Below are 10388 nucleotides of genomic sequence, written 5' to 3' on the forward strand. Positions count from 1 at the left end.
AGTTTGTAATGGAAGGTCTAAGCAAATCTTCTCCTTCACTCTTAAAGGCTCACTGCAAGGAACTGACAAAAGACAGGGAAAAAATCCATTAATTTCATAACATGCATAGGCTGTAATCAGAACATAGATTTATATACAGAGTACGATGGACTATGACATGCCAGATGGTCAATAATTAAATACTTGACTAAACTACTGAGAACAGTGTTTTATAAGGTGGGGTTGGAGTGTTTTCCCTCTGTGATGGCTAATCATTCTTGCTTAGGGAAATTTCACACTACTTGTGTTTATCCCATGAGCAAAACTTCAGAGGAAGTTCCTTCCTGAGTATAGCTGGAAGTTTTCCTGTGTCCTGGCTGGCAAGTGGTTGGGACAAATCTCTCCCACTTGCATCCCCCAACTAAATATACAGAGGCTTATATTAATTACAAACTGCTCCCCCATTAGCTCAGGCTTATTACTGACTAGCTCTTACACTTAAATTAACCCATAATTCTTATCTATGTTTAGTCACATGTGTTTAGTCACGTGGCTTGGTACCTTTTCTCAGTTCTGCCTTGTCATCTGCTTCCTTTGTGTCTAGCTGGTGACTCCTGACTCTGCTCTTTCTCTTCCCAGCATTCCTTTAGACTGCTTGCCCCACCTATACTTCCTGCCTGGCTATTATTGGCCAATCAGCCTTTTATTAAACCAGTGTACAACAGCATTATCCCACAGCACCTGGGCTTTGGATGAAGAAAATACAATTAAAAGAGAATAAATAAAGAGGGTTAAGAGACTTGTAGGGAGGGGAAGGTCAGAAAGAAAATGTGAGGTTGCCTTTTCAGTTTCAAGTCACATACTTTGAAACTTGGGATACTGGTCTCAGTCCTATCAATAATGCAAAGTACTGTGATTATCCTCAGCCATATTTTTATTTATTTTTATTTTTGGTTTTTTGAGACAGGGTTTCTCTGTGTAGCTTTGCGCCTTTCCTGGAACTCGCTTTGCAGACCAGGCTGGCCTCAAACTCACAGAGATTCTCCTGCCTCTGCCTCCTGAGTGCTGGGATTAAAGGTGTGTACCACCACCACCCAGACATATTTTCATTTTAAGAGAACATGAAAAACTGAAGATGGCTTGTTACTGAGTTGATTTTATACTATTATTTTATGTATGTGAGTGTTTTTCCTCCATGTGTGTATGTGTACCTCATACATGCCTGTGTCCATGGAGGTAGAAGAATGTATTGGATTCCCTGTAACTATAGTTGCTGATGGTTGTGAACCATCATGTGGGTGCTGGGAATCAAACCCACGTCCTCTAAAAGAAAAACAACACATGCTATTAACTGCTAAGTCAACGCTCCAGCCCTAACAGTTGCTTTTTGTAAATATTGTTGAGATAATTATATTATTTTCATTTTTCCCTTTCCTTCCTCTAAACCTTCCCATGTTACCACCCTCTCTGCTTTCTCTCAGATTCATGTTTTCTTTAATTGTTGTTTTATGCACACACACACACACACACACACACACACACACACACACACTCATAAATGTGTAAATCCACCCTCTGAGTTCTATATGATGTCACTTGGTAACCAACTGGAGGGGGCTATTTTCCCTGGGGAAAACTATTTTTCCTGCTCTCAGCATCCTTTAATGAGATTGTGTTTCCTAGAAGAAGTAAGAGAAGCTACTTCTATGAAGTCTCATCAACATGCTGCCTAAATGAGACCCAAACAAAGACAATATCAATAGACATGGTCACGTGGACACTCTGGTGCCCTCAACTCTAGACAGAGAACTACAGTTATTTTTAAATGGGTACCTTGGAGCTATAGCATCTGCTTCTCTGACTACAAAGCATTAACAAAACATCTCTTCTGCTCAGACATGAGTCTCTTTCCTTCGCTTCACTACGGAGAGATGCCTGTGCCCAGATTCAGTCCTTAAACCAGGCTCATCTGTGGACAATGCCAAACAGCCAATGAAACTTAGGAATTCCAGCAGTCAGCTAGATGTTCAGTAGGAGACCAAGCATGCAGATTTTATTTGAGAACATGTAGATGTTTGGTTGTGTTTCTCATCTGTCACCCGGAGTTCTGGCAGTAAATACACATGGTCTTTAGAAATCACAGAAGGAATTCATTCTCTCAGCATTTCATGTATTTGCCCTACAATGTTGTCTTTCTGTTCCAAAAGAAAGTTCCACTGTGCACTGGAAGCAGCAGCAGTGTGGTAATCTGTCCTAATAAAAGAATTGGATATTCAGTAGGCTGTTGGCTGTTTGGAGAAATGGGTAGGAGTTGACCTGGAGTTCCCTGGGGTATGGTTAGAGCTAAGGTTATACTGTATAGACCCAACTGCCCTAAATCTTAGTGGCTTGCACAGCACAGGTTTATATTTCCTGTGCACTGCAAGCTCAGCAAGGGACTGTGTGACTGTCAGTTGTTGGGATGGGGAATCCTTGCTTGGTAATTACTCAGTAATCCAAAAGGAAACAGCCTTTATTGAAGCATGTGTGGAATCTACATTTATCCATCAGGGAATGCCATAATTGGTGGAGCTCCTACTGAAGCTTTGTAAAATATCAGGCTGGAAAACATCCAAAAGACATAAGAAATGTGGAATCATCGATGTCTATACTCTTCTAGCACAGACTAGTAACAGAATGGAACACCCCCAGGGTACCCACATTAGGCTGTGGACCAAGTGGTCAGTGCCCAGTCGCTACACTAGTAAAGAATTCTCTCTGGTCTCAGAATGACTCACCAAAATGGAATTCCCTTAAAGTTGGCTTTTGCCCTAAGGCAAACCAGACATTCTCTGGTTCCTCAGACAAATACTGGTTGATAATTTATCAATGTGCTATTACATACATGAGCTCATTGGGAGTATGTTTTATTTATAATTTAAATGTTAATTACCCATTTGTCATTGAAAAAAAAAAGCAATTACAAAGAATTAAAGGACTTCTAAAACTTCTGTAAAGCACAGACATTTAAGAAATACAGGTACATAGGAGTATTAATTCCTGTGGAAAAGAGACACCATTTTATGTACTTCATTTCTCTGACAGCTGATACTCCTTATGCACACCATAACATGAAAATTCTTCACAGTACCATGTGAAGTTCCTAATTGTTATATATAAGGTAAAATAGCACATATCAAATTGAATCAAGTATATACCTGAACTGAACAAGACAATCGTTGTTCTAGGACATGAGGTAGAGGATACATTCAACACATAAGCCATATAATTTACAAGGTGGCAAATTCAGGTCTCTTAAAACAGTTCCGTGCAAGTATATAAAGAAAAAATGCACTCTTTTTGTTATTAAAACTTAAATTATCACCCTTAAATTCTATAAATTTGATAACAAAATTACCTGCATTCCACAGTGGCTTAGAATATCTCTTATTTGTTAAAAATACTTTTAAAATATCTACATATGTGTAAAAATATTCACCAGCATTTGTATTGTATTTATTTGTGCTACATACTAGACTGAATGCACACCACTTTGAGATATGACCAGACTTTGAGGTAAATATTATTATTACTATCTTCTCCATTTACAATAAGAAGCCAAGATAGGAGAAAGTAGAAACTGTCCAAGATAACAGGATTAGCATGTGATGTCATGATATGTGATACTGCTATATACTCCCAAAAGAGTTAAAACCCCCAAAACTGTGCCATCCCAAGCATGCTTTGGAGCAATCCATATGACTGGATCCTTATCTGCATAGCAGAGTCATGGTAGATCCAAGGGCACAAAAACAAGCCAAGGAAACCTGCTTCCTTCACATCCATCCGATGCAGTATTAGATTGAACACCACACCGTCCCCACAGCACCCTCTATCCTGATCCCACACTTCCCTGTACTCGGTTACCCATCATCTATCACAAATGTCCCCCAGACCATCTTCCACACTGTTCCCTGCTTACCCACACTTTTCCTTAGGAGGCAGCTTCACATTGTCCCTCCCTGCCCTCTGCACTCCCCCTCCCTGTCCTCTGCACTCCCCCCTCCCTGCCCCCTCCCTGCCCTCTGCACTCCCCCCTCCCTGCCCTCTGCACTCCCCCCTCCCTGCCCTCTGCACTCCCCCTCCCTGCCCTCTGCACTCTCCCCCTCCCCCCTCTGCACTTCCCCCCCCCCTCTGCACTCTCCCCTCCCTTCCCTTCCCCTCCCTGCCCTCCCCCTCCCACCTCTGCTCTCAGCACATAGCTGCTGCTATGTTCTGTAAAACAATCTCCAGATGTCTTTTCATCTAGCAGATCTGAGACTCTGTATCTATTTAGTTCTGTTTTACAATTCCTAATTTTCTGCTCAATTGTCCTTTTATCATAGGAATACTTTTTACTCTCTCATCAATGAATACCTGATAGATGTTTTCAACGCTTCTTCTGTTAATCACAGCATCGTGGACCTCCTGAGATTATTTTTTCCTGCCTGCCTTGTCACCGTGTTCTGATTATTTTCCTGCTTCCCTGCTTACACATCGTGATTTTAAACATTGTGTCTAGACACAATGAAGGACTGCTTTGGAGACTCCAGATTCTGGTGCAGTGGTCTTTTGCCAAATGCTGGCATTTTTCCAGTGGTGAATGAAGTGGTCTGGTCTTGAATTCCTTTCAGTGAGTCCAAGGGTCTCAATCTTATGGTAGTTATTACTCATTATCATCTTGATTAGATATAGAATCACCTAAGAGACAGACTTTAGGAATGCCTGTCAGGGTGTTTCTAGAGAGCCTTAAGGAAGAAGATCTACTCTGAATGGGGGTGGTACCATCCCACAGTCTGGGGTCCCAGACTGAAGAAGAAGGCATAAAGGGGAACTCACGCTGAAAACCACCATCCACATCTCTCTACCTTCTGACTACAGATAGAATGTGACCAGCTGTGTCACGCTTCTGCTACCACAGCTGGACCTGCCCTCACATCTGTGCCTTTCCTGCCAACACAGCTGTACGCTTGGACTATGGCTTTAGTCCACCCTCCTTTCCTTTCGTGGTTCCAGTCAGGTATTTAGTCACAGCAGTAAGAAAAGTAACTGACACGGGGCCCATTTCCTGATATTGGTGGGAAACACAGAATTTAATTAATAACATTCCACAACTAGTTTTCCCCAATTCATGTACTTCTCATATGCAAAATAGATTCCTTCCATTTCCACAACTCCAAAAACTTTACTTACTTCATTATTAGTTCTAAAACCAGAGTTTCATGTAAATATTATCTGAATCAGATATAGAATAAATATGTATGCAAACTGAGGCAAAAATTCCAGTGCAGATAAGAATCTGTGAATTCAAATAAATGATGTGTTTCCAGATGGTAAGGTGACTATAGCTCAGGAATAGAGCACTTGAGTATTGTACACAAGGCTCTAAGGAGTTAGCTTCTTCAATTCTGAGTACCAGGAGAACAAAACAAGATAAAATACAATGGCAGGGTGCATATTGAATCAGCATTCCTCTACCAAAGTGAGGCAATAGGTGAGAAGGGTGAGTTGATAGGCCCCAGGAAAGCCCACAGGTTATTAAGACAAATCACGTAAACAACCTTATTTTGGCAATAGGGTTTGTTCTCTAGGTCTACAGTAGTCTTGAACTCAGGGCCCACTGAGCACTTTTCATTTCCCTCAGCTTTACCAGGTGCCCTTGTGTCTCTGCTAGATGGCAGTACAGCCTTTGAAACCAATGTGGAGACAGCTTACTATGCTCGGCTGTAGTGGATAGCCATCCCAGCATTAGCCTGGAAGTTCCAACCTCCATTGAGGCTTCAGTAATGATCACACCCACAAGGCGGGGCAGAGGAGGGAGCGGAAGACCGAGGAGCAGGAGGAGGTGGCTCTCTTGGTTCCGGGACGCCGGACGCTGGAGGTGGACCGAGCAGAGTTCTCCAGAGAACACCGCCAGACTACCCTATACCTTTGCCAGACCCTGCAACCTACCCCTTCATTTGTAAGTTACCCCACAAAATAAACCTCCCTTTTAACTACGTGGAGTGGCCTTAATAATTTCACCAATATCTGGTGCCCAACGTGGGGCTCGAACCCACGACCCTGAGATTAAGAGTCTCATGCTCTACGGACTGAGCTAGCTGGGCAGGAAAACTACACTCGGCTCTGTGGGTCTGTGGAAGGGAAGCTCCATTGCATGGGCCTGTGGTGGAGTAGCAGCCCCAATGCTTGTTCTGGTTCACACCCTCACCCTTCTGTCTCTCCATGCCATTTTCTGCTTTCCATTTGTCCCTGCTAGAAGTAGTATATGTTCATCTCTATCCTAGCTTCTAAACAGATAACTAAGTCTATTGTTGACATTCATACATGAAACTCCTTCTAAAATAATTGGATTTCTGTGGTAGTTCCTATTGATTGTTAACTTGACAGGATCTGGAATCAGCTATCAGAGAAGCCTTTAAGATGCTTATGAAGGACATCTAAATTACACTCGTCTCTAGGCGTGCCTGCCAGGGACTCTCTTGGGTAAGTTAACTGGTGCAGGAAGATTCCCATTAAATGGAGCAGCAGCATTCACTGGGCTGGGGTCTTTGACTTTATAAAAAAGATAAAGGTAGCTGAGCAACAGCATTCACCACTTTCTACTTAGTTACAGCCGAAAGGTGCCTCAACCCTGTGCTGCTGGAACTTCGTCATGATGGACGTGCCCTTGAACATAAACCCATTAGGTCGCTTTTGTTGGAATATTGTGTTGCAACAATGAGAAAAGTCAGAAAAATTTCCAAATACTTTTTCTCATATTTCTTGCAATAGGAATGTGAGATTTTTTCATAATGTTTAATTTCCCTTTTGCCTAAAAATTGTTCCTTCAACCAATTCATCTTCACTCATATCCTGTTAAAAACAATGAAGAGGAACTAAGCCACTTCTGCAATTCTTGGCTTATAAATCTTCACAGCTAAATATTCAACTGAATCAGTCAAAAACTTTTATTATCTTCAAAGCATTGAAACAGAAATACAGATGGACCAAATCTTTGTTATTTCATAGCAAGGATATTATTTTCTTCTTTGGCCAACAACATGTTCCATAATTTCACTTGCAATTTCATCTATATCTCTGTCAGCATTCTGTGTGTGGTTATTTATGTATTCCCTGGAGGTAAGGTACTGTTGTCTTTTCTTATATTCTTGCAACAGACTAAACTGTAAGTAAGAATGACTTCTAAGAAAAGATTTTGCCTAGGAGATCACCCCAGACCACCCCATAGGGAAGAAGGTAAGTATTAGTTAACTAAGAAAGACTACAGCTACATCTTGTTGGCTGTGACACAGTTAACTCTTCATTCTGATAGAGCTACAGGTGATCACGTAAATATGAGAACAAAGGGAATTTAGAATAACTAACAAATTATTATTATCTAGTATAACAAGAATTGCAAGGTTGTAGATAGTAATTCTGGCCAAATGATTCAAAGTTAGAAGACAGTCAAGGTCAATAATAAATTGGAGTCTAAGGTAGACAACTATCCTTAACTGAGTGGGCAGCACATGGAAAGGACATGATCATCTTCCTGGTTGGGCCAGGGGGACATGTGTATTGTGTGTGGCTTTCCATTAGCTTGATCTACCATAATGCAGAGGATTAACAAATCTCAGTAGAGATTACCACAGCCTTTGTCCAGTCTCTTCCATACCCCTGTAAAAACCACAAAGAAACTCAGTGGCTCTTCCCTTCTTGGAAATCCCCTTCATTTTTGAGAGTTTCCCTCACTTTTCCCTAGTTTCTCACTTTTTCTCAATGTCTCAGTTTTCTGTAATTCCTCTTAATAAAGCTTGTTTTCAATTTGTATATACCATGAGAGTTTATGTCTTTAACTCTCATTGGTGTGAGACAACAAGCTTAGAGTTCCTGTCTCAAGCTGACTTTTGGTGACTGTTGAGAGTCTGGCTTCTTGGGAGCCTGAGTCAAACACAAATGGGTTGAGTAAAGTCCCACATACTCAAAAGCCTTGTATCAAAACCACCAAGCCAAGGTAGTGCTTAATCAAGTTGGTCTTACAGGTGATAGATAATTACATGTTCACACGGTTGGGCTTGCCTGGCGGACCACCTAACTATTTCCGGTGTAGAATAGCCATCTCCGGGTCAGGCATCTGGCGGGACCAGGACTCTGTGGCCTTATGTGGTTGCATAAAGCTCTCGCGCAGCCATGTAATCTACGCGCATGCGTGGAGTACCCACAGGAGTTCCTGTAAGCATGCACGGCCCAACCTTTAAAAAGCAGGCACCATCTTGCATGAGCCCCCCCCTCTCTCCTTATCTCCTCGCCCACGTGTGTTTCATGTAGGCCTGTCACCTCTATCCTCTTTAATAAAACTCTTCCGTGGTCTTGTGTTCAGGACATGTTCCTAGCGCCGCTTAAATACTAACAACAGGTATTCCCATATCACAGAAAGGAATCACAAAAGGAAGGAAATGAGATCTAATAGATGAATAAAGTTTAGTAGAGGGCAATATGGTAATTATGGTAGGGCATTGAGCATAGTGAATTAGCGCACTGATGTATTCATTATTGGATCACTTATAGTCATAATTTTGAAATCCTCTTGATATTGATAGAAATTGAACTAAGAGAAGGTACATTATTCATCTTGAAAAATCAGCATGATGCAGTAATTTTAAAATATGATAATAGGTAGCCTACCCTAAGTTACCAAAGATTTACCTTTGATCAACTTGTTTATAGACTGGTTGGAAGCCATGCATTTTATATAGAAATAATACTTGTCACATTGTTTTCTGGGTCTAGACCAGGTCAAATAAGAATGTGATGAGACAGTGTCACTGAACCAGAGCTCTACAATAACAGAGCCTACCCACTTCGTAGAAAAGCAGGAACGCCTGGAAAAGGTTTCTTCTGCCCTAGAGTTCTGACCACTGCTGTAGTATCTCCCAGTTCATCCTGAGCCTGGGCAATCCCTCTGTTCAATTCCCACCAAGTTCAATTCTTTCACAGCTGCCTTCTGCAGCAAAAGTTGGCTAGCCAAGCTCTACTGGATATGAGGTCATGTCAAAACACAGTAGCAGGAAAATAAAAGCTCATTACCACAAAACAGGGATCATTTGGCAGCAGGGTCTCTTTATTAATAACGTCAGGCTCAACAGGCTCTAGAACTGAGCCCACTGTGAAAACTGTTTATCTTTTCAGAGGCCCTTCTTACTACAGTAGGATTTCTAACTATGCAAACTACATCTTGAAGGCCAATAGAAATATAAAGCACCAGGGTACACTGGGGTACAATAAATACACTGTGACAAATTATAACAAAGATACAAATACTAATAAAAATAAAAATATTAACAAAAATCTGTAAACTTAGAATATGCCAAAGGTGTGGTGGGTCAGAGCTTAGGAAGTAGAAGCAGACTGCCGGTTCTCATCTGGAAACTACCGAGCACAGAGCTCAGCTAGGACCCCAGTCTTCTTGTAATTAAGCTGTTAACCTTTCGTAGTGTGATGTTGTGAATAAGGAAGCTGATCTGAGGTCCCTAAACACTTATTTAAAAGGGAGGGAAACTCTTTTCCTTACAACAGTCATGATCAAAATGTATGGGGCAGCTGGTCAGCCCTGCAGTAAGGTACCTTATCTGTTAGATTGCTATTTTCAATTAACCATGCCCATACATGACACTGGGATGAGAAAGAAAGCAGAGAAGAAAGCCTGAGCAAATCTTGCTCTTATGGACCAAATGTTCTGATTGATCTCGTTTCCCTACAGTTCCTCTGTTGAAGTCTTAATTTTTCGCGTTGATGTATTTGGAGACGGCAGTAACTAAAGTTCAATGAGGTCATAAGGTGGTACTCTGGTCCAGCAGGATTTGAATTAGTTAGGGCATAGAAGACGGGAGATTGCAGGCGTTGATTAATGACAAAGGAGTTTAATCAAATGAACAGGAGAATTGACTTGGAAATCAAGTGTCCATTCTCATCCTTGGAAGCACTTCTGGAGTTTTTGTTTTTTTTGTTTGTTTGTTTGTTTTTTTGTTTTTTTTTTCTTTAGATACAAAGTTTAGTTTGTGTTTAGACACAAACTTTAGAAGTTTTTAACCTTCAAAATTGATGGACAAAAGTGAAACTAACAGCAGATAAAGAGCAATATCTGCAGACAAAGGAATTAGTGTCTATACCTCACATTATGAAGACTTTCATCAGGACAATATTTGTCCCACACAAATGGAAGAGTCCTTAGGGACCTTAACCTCATTCCTCATCCCATCAAAACTAAAGGAAAAGATTCAAGAGGAAGGAAAGAATAAAGTTTTAGTTTCTCATCTCAGGCATGCAAATTACCCAATTATAAATTCAAACATTGGAAAAACAAATCTATTTGCCTCCTGGGTCTCCTACAGATCATTTGCCTTTATGTT

General features: G+C 41.1%; 1 non-coding gene across 1 annotated transcript; it reads right to left on the minus strand.

The window, feature by feature from the left end:
* Positions 1-6031: 6031 nt before the first annotated feature.
* On the minus strand, positions 6032-6104 carry Trnak-cuu. Its single transcript has one exon. It is a non-coding gene; the product is annotated as a tRNA-Lys (tRNA).
* Between the last annotated feature and the right edge of the window lie 4284 nt (positions 6105-10388).

This window comes from Onychomys torridus, chromosome 2 (genome assembly GCF_903995425.1).
Source record: "Onychomys torridus chromosome 2, mOncTor1.1, whole genome shotgun sequence".
NCBI lineage: Eukaryota > Metazoa > Chordata > Mammalia > Rodentia > Cricetidae > Onychomys > Onychomys torridus.